Source organism: Crocuta crocuta, unplaced genomic scaffold (assembly GCF_008692635.1).
Source record: "Crocuta crocuta isolate KB4526 unplaced genomic scaffold, BGI_CrCroc_1.0 scaffold61, whole genome shotgun sequence".
Taxonomy (NCBI): Eukaryota; Metazoa; Chordata; class Mammalia; order Carnivora; family Hyaenidae; genus Crocuta; species Crocuta crocuta.
In genome coordinates, this window is record NW_027528369.1 from 11,251,906 (window position 1) to 11,258,129 (window position 6,224).

The window sequence follows — 6,224 nt, forward strand, 5'->3', positions numbered from 1 at the left end:
CGACCCTGAAGGACGTCCCTCCTCGCATTCCCCTTGGAATTAGTGTCTTGGAGTTCATTCTACATCGTGTGAAATCACGTTTTAAAGATTACTTATTTTATAAGGAGCCTGTATTAGTTTTACTTTTCTCGTTCAGTCTCCTCTTTCCTTGGACATCTGTCACAAATCCTGGGAGGGGACAAACTTCACTCCCTGAGCGCCGACCTGGAGAGGATGAGCAGGTGTCTCACTGGACATCCTGGGGAGAAACACAGTCGGAGCCAGGGTGCAGGGCTCAGGGCACGCACGTGGGGACAGGTGTGTGTGAGCTGGGGCGTGCCAGGGCCAGCTGCGGGGGGGGGGCGACACTGCCTGGTGCCCGGGGAGCTTGGAAGAGGCACCATCCATGGACAGTAGAGCTGTTTTCAGGGGGCGGAGCTAACATCACGCGTGGAGTCTCCCCTGAGCTTCAGAATCGTCCCCGACCTGCGTCCCGCCCCAGGGAGGTGGCTGGTGGCTTGGTGTCATGAGCAGAGGGCTCCCGACATGCAGGTGTCTCCCAGTAGGCGCTCTCTGGGCCTCAGCCTCCTGTCTGCAGAAGAGCAGACTCACCGACGGTCCCGATAGGTCCACATGATGCATCCAACTGTGGCTGTCACCAGGGTCAGGGGCACGGGGGGGCGGGGGGGAGGGTTCCGGAAAGCTACAGAGAGGGGCCGCCGTGTGACCAGGGGCCCCCGGGGGACAGGGCAGGCAGGGAGGTCCACCCCTCCTTCTCCTCTTACACTGTCCTGAGTGGTAACTCGGTGGGCGATGCACACCTCTGGAACCCTGCGGTCCGGGCATGTGCCCACCGTGACTCAGTGTCCGGAGCTGGGGAAGGGGGTTACCAGCACTTGAGCAGCAGTCCTGGGTCCCCAGGGTCTGCAGGGTGCTGACCCCACCAGAGGTCACCTCCTGGGCCACACCCGCAGGACTCCACCCGGCCACCAGAGGGCAGCAGCGGACGGTGGCAGTGGGGTGGTCAGGGCCGCCTGGGGCTGGTGCCCGAGAGGTGAGGGTCTGAGGGGGACGGACCCTGAGCCCCTGGCCAGGACCCTGAGTGTCCACTAGCCTCAGGTCGACCTTAGGGCTTCGGGCCCATTTCACAAACAGGACCCAGAGACCCCCGTGCAGGCGCTCGCTGAGCATTTCCGCACGAGTCTTAGGGCTACAGTGTCCCCGTGCTGGGCATGGCTCTCCCCCTTTCACCGTCCAGGGGACGAGGCCAGCAGGCCGCCCTGCCACTGCCGGGCTCTGTGGCCAGGCCGGGAGGCGGCGCCATCGGGGGCACCACCAGGGCCGGCGGCCGCTCTGGGGACAGGGATCTGCTGGCGGAGCGGCGGCCTCGCTGGNTGGCGGTGCGGCCCCGGGGTGGCCTCAGAATCGCCCACGGTGCCCACCAGGGCGCGGACCCAGCCACCCTGGGCAGGGCACGAAGGGGAGCCTCTGAAGTTGCCTGCAGGCGCCTCCCGCCCTTGAAGGCGCCCAGCCCGGCAGCCGAAGTGAAGACACCTGAACGTCCTTTATGGGGCCCTGGGCCCAGCACGCGGAGGCCGAGGGGGCGGCGCCCACCCCACCGGGGGGCGGCCGGCTCGGCAACAGACTAGAAGAGCGTTTGCCGGCTCTCGAGACCGCTCCTCTGTCCTCATTAACCGTCCTTCCAGAAGCTGAGGCTGCGGCAGAGAGTGTGAACCAAACCCTGAGGGCGGGAGCCTCCGGGAAGCCCTCGACCAGGCACTGCGAGGTCCCAACTGCTGAGCGCTCAGCTCCGGGAGACGTGGGGCAGGGGCCGTTCGTGTGCCCCGTCCCGTCAGATGTCTTTTCTACAAAATATGTCAAAGGCAAAACTAAGAATTTCGAGATGGTGAGAGCAGACCACTGCACTGCGTGCGGCGCGTCCCGGGGCCCCGCAGGGCCTCCAGGAACCTGGCGGCGTGGGGGCTGGAGCGGGTACGTGCCCGTGAGAGAGGCCCAGGGCCCCGGCAGGAAGGAGAAGCGGCCGCAGTGCTGTGGAGGTGTGGACCCTACGACCCCCTGCGCCTCGCCCGGGAGCCTTGCTGGGGGCAGCCAGCGCCTGGAGGGCCGTTCCCTGCCCGGAGCCCACTCTGCCCAGCTGAGCAGCAAGCACAGCGCCAGGTGGGACTTTCAGAAAGACAAGTGCCCGCCCCGCCTCCCAGGCTTGCCCGCCCTCCCTTCTCCCTTGGGACTCGGGACCCTACCGGGAGGCCCACCAAAAGGTGGGGGGTGGGGCCGGGCCTCCGAAGCCATCGGGGCAGGGGAGGCCGGGGGCGCATCCCAGCCCCCCCAGGTCACGGTGCAGGTTGGAGGCCTGCTTGCGCCCTCAGTGGCCTCTTTGTTCCATCGTAATTACTCTGACTTCTAACGCACACACTAACATCTTCTAACTGCAGGAAGTAGTTACGTTGAAAGGAGAACTCTCTCTCCCTCCTCTTCACCTGGTTCTTTTCCTGAAGGTCGGTCTCCTGCCCTGTCCCTGATAGAGGGTCTTCCCAGAGGGGCCCTCCGGGGTGATGTCAGGGCCCTGGGGCAGGCCCAGAGGGGGAGTTCTGCCCTGTGACCTTGTGGCCCCAGTGTGGGGGGGCCGGCCCTCCAGGCCCGGCTGCCTCCGGGAGGCCCAGAGGACACTCGGCCCTCCTCCCCCCTCCCCGGAGGGGAGCCCTGCACCCCCCCCCCGCCTCCTGCCCCCGCTGCCCNCCCGTGGGCCTCCCAGCTCTGCCCTTAGTGCAGATCCCTGTCCCTGTCCGAGCCCCTCGCCGTTCCCGGCCCCCCCCGCCCTGACCCCAGGCTTCTCAGTGAGACCCGTTTCTCTGAGCCTGTATGAACCCTGCATGCGGTGCCTGGCCAGGGGCGCAGGGGGGCCCACGGCCAGGGCGGAGGGTGGGCCCGAGCAAGGGAGCAGGGAGACTGTGGCCACTACGGCGTCCCCGCCCCAGGCTGCCGGGACCCCGCATGGGCCCGGCTGTGTGTGGTCCCTGCCCTGGGGGACCAGGCAACTTGCTGACCGGAGGGAGTCCTCCGACGTATGTCCCCCAGCCCAGCCACGGCGCGCTTGGTGAAGGCAGCCCCCGGCTAGCCCAGTCCCTACGCAGATCTTCCCGATTTCGAAAGTCCCTGTGGCTCTGCCAGAGGACATTCCGATCTATGATTGCTTTTGATCCTCTAATAGCCGGGAATGTGGGGGAGATCACCCCCGATGACATACTTGGAAGCCAAGGCCCCCAGCCTCTGGGCAGGCGGAGGCCAACCCTGTTCCTACACTGAGCGCAGAAGAAGGTCCCTCTTGGCCCGGGGATGAGGGCGCTGGGCTGAGGCTAGGGCGCAGGGACGGGTCTGGGTGGGAATGGGGTCTTCCTGAGCTTGGTGAGAAGCCCCCAGGTCCTGGCTCCCTCCTCCGTGGCGCTGGATTCTGTCTTCCCACCTGACGTCAATGCCCTGCCTGGCAGCACCCCGCGTTGCTGTCTGGGGGGACCCTGCTCCTCGTCACTCCACACAGTGCTGCCTGCCTGGGCCCAGGGAGCCCCAGCCCGGGGGTGGGGGTGGGGGTGGGCGGCCAAACGCGCGAGCCTGACCGAGGCCTCCCGTGTTTGTAGAAACTACAACCAGCTGACATGTGTAAGACATTAAGCCCCTGGGTCCTGTTCTCATGGCGCATTGTGGAGGCCCCCGGGGGAATTTGTTGTTAAAGAGGTGGCTTTTTATGTGAAAGAGAAGCTGGCTGGAGAGCTCAGGGGAAGGAGGAACTTAAGAAGAACAGAAAACCACCCCCAGCCCTCATGAGCTGGGAGCGGCAAGCAAGAGGCGGAGACCGAGCACCCCGTCCCGTCCACGGTGAGTCCCGAGGAGCCTGGGAACGGGGCCTGGGGCCAGGGCTCTAAGGGCTTCGGGACGTTCGTCTCCTCCCCCCCGCCCCCCGAGAGCCGCCTGGTTGGGGTGCATTCGTTAGTGGGCACCTGCTGTATGCCCGCCGAGGCCTCTGAGCCCGACCTGGGGAAGGACAGACGAGGTCGGCTGTACCAAGAGCTGAGTGTGCTGTGAGCAAGGGAAGGGCACGGCCCGACAGGCCGGAACCTGGGCTTCCTGGGTGACAGATGCAGGGCGAGAGGAGCAGGGGCCCCCGGTGCCAGCAGGCGGCCGGAAACGTCACCTCCACAGAGACAGGTGGTGGGACGAGGCTGGGTCCCTCTTCCCGGCTGAGGCTGAGGGGCCAGGGCCTGGTAGGGGCCTCTCGGGGAAGCCCCGGAGGGAGGGACCCACTCCTGTATGGACGCTGGGTCACGAGGCCCAGAACAGTGGGGGCAGCCAGCAGGGGCCTGTGGTCTCCCCAGGGGAGGAGGTGACAGGCAGGACCAGTGTGAAGGAACTCCCCGGGGCGGGTGGACGGAAGTGTCCCTGAGGACACCGGGGAGCGGTCAGTGTGCGGGCCTTGTAGCTGGGCCCAGAAGGCTGAGCGGCTGGAGGACACCCCAATGCCAAGGTGGCCTGGGACAACGGAGCTGCCCCCGTAGCCTATGTTCTCCCAGGGACACGTCCCCACGTCCCTGCTCCATCCTGCCTCCAAGCTGATTGGGGGCCACTGCCTACCAGGCTCTAAGAGTGGTCACGGGCTGACGGCAGTGCCGCGTGCGCTGAGGTGAGCGTGGGGGCCAGGTGGGCACAGGGCCACAAAGACCACACGTACACGTGCCCACGTCTGAGCGTGTGTGCTTCCGTCTGGTGCTTATGCGTTTCTGTGTGTGCACACGCCTGGGTAGCTGACCCCGTGCAGGGCGGTACGCGCGAGCGCGGACATTGGGACGCATGCAGGGCTGCGGGCACGGCCGTAGGAGTCCGAGCGTCCGTGTCCCGGATGTTAGCGTGCACGTGTGCCAGCGCGTGGGCCACGTGTCCGTCCGTGCAGACGCAGCCATGTCCCGATGTGGGTGTGGATGGGGTTTGCACGTATTTGCTACAAGTGCTGTTTATGAGGAACGGGCATGTTTGCACGCACAAGCTGTGTGTGTGTGTGTGTGTGTGTGTATAGCTGTGCGTGGGACATGCCGGTCTGTTCTTACCGTGTGCGCGTGCGGGGCGTGCGTCTCTGCCTGCTCACGTGCCGTAGTGTGTGTGTCCGTGAAGGATGGCGGGTCCCGGATCTTGGGACGCGCACGCTCCTGTGAGCTATCTCCCTTGGCTGGATGGAGGCGCGAGTGCAGGAGAAACTTTGGTGGGAGGGCTCTTGGGCCCCATGTCATGATGCTGTTTTGCTGGAATAATCGTCGGTGAGCTTCAGCTGGTAATTCGTTCCCTGGAGCTTCTGAGGGACCCGATGCCTCTGGCTCTGGTGGCCCCCGGCTGCCTGTGCAGGGGGGTTGTGAGGAGGTTCTGTCAGCCAGCTGGGTCATGTGACGGTGACGGGAAGGCTGTTGCTCTCCCAGTGTGACCACCCTGTGGCTCTGGATGGGACACCCAGCCACGTGTTTAGCTTCACTGGGTTCTTTCCGTTTATGGCAAGTGGTGCTGACCTTCCGACTGATAACACTTCCTTTTATTTAAATAAGAAGTGGTACGATTCAAAGCAAACTACTGAGGCAGGGCTTGAGCAAGGATAGGGAGGAGGCTGCTTCTTTGGGAAGGGGCCCGTGGCCAGAGGAGAGGAGCATCTGCGAGGGGCCTGGCCAGGGCGGCCTCAGGGTGTCCTCCCAGGGGCCAGCTGGGAAGAGCGTTGACCCTGGGTCCCCCCCACTGGGGAGGAGCAGCCCCACGTCGCCCGAGACCCAGAAGATGTGAGGCGAGCATAAGAGGCTTCTCTCTACTAAAGGGAAGCAGTCAGGTGCACAGGTAACGTGGCAGTGGTGAGGGACACGGGAGGCTGGCTGCTTCCCCACGGCCCGTGAGGTTAGGACTGTTCATCCTCATTCCGTGGACAAGAAAACCAAAGTCACGGGTCACAGGAAAATGGCCAGCGTGTCAGTTCTCTACTGCTGTGTGACAAATTGCCCCAAAGGTTAGCAGCCCTAGTGCCCAGGGCGCGTGTCTGCACTCGTTTCCTGCCGGGGCTTCACCAGGGCAGGGGGCCGGGCACCAGCAGGAGGTGCTGCTGGGGTCACCCGGAGGCTTGTGCCTGGCTGTCAGCCGGGGCTGCGCAGGCCCTGCCGGCAAGAGAAGGCAGGCCAGGGTTCTGGAGGGCTGTTCCCGGAGACGCT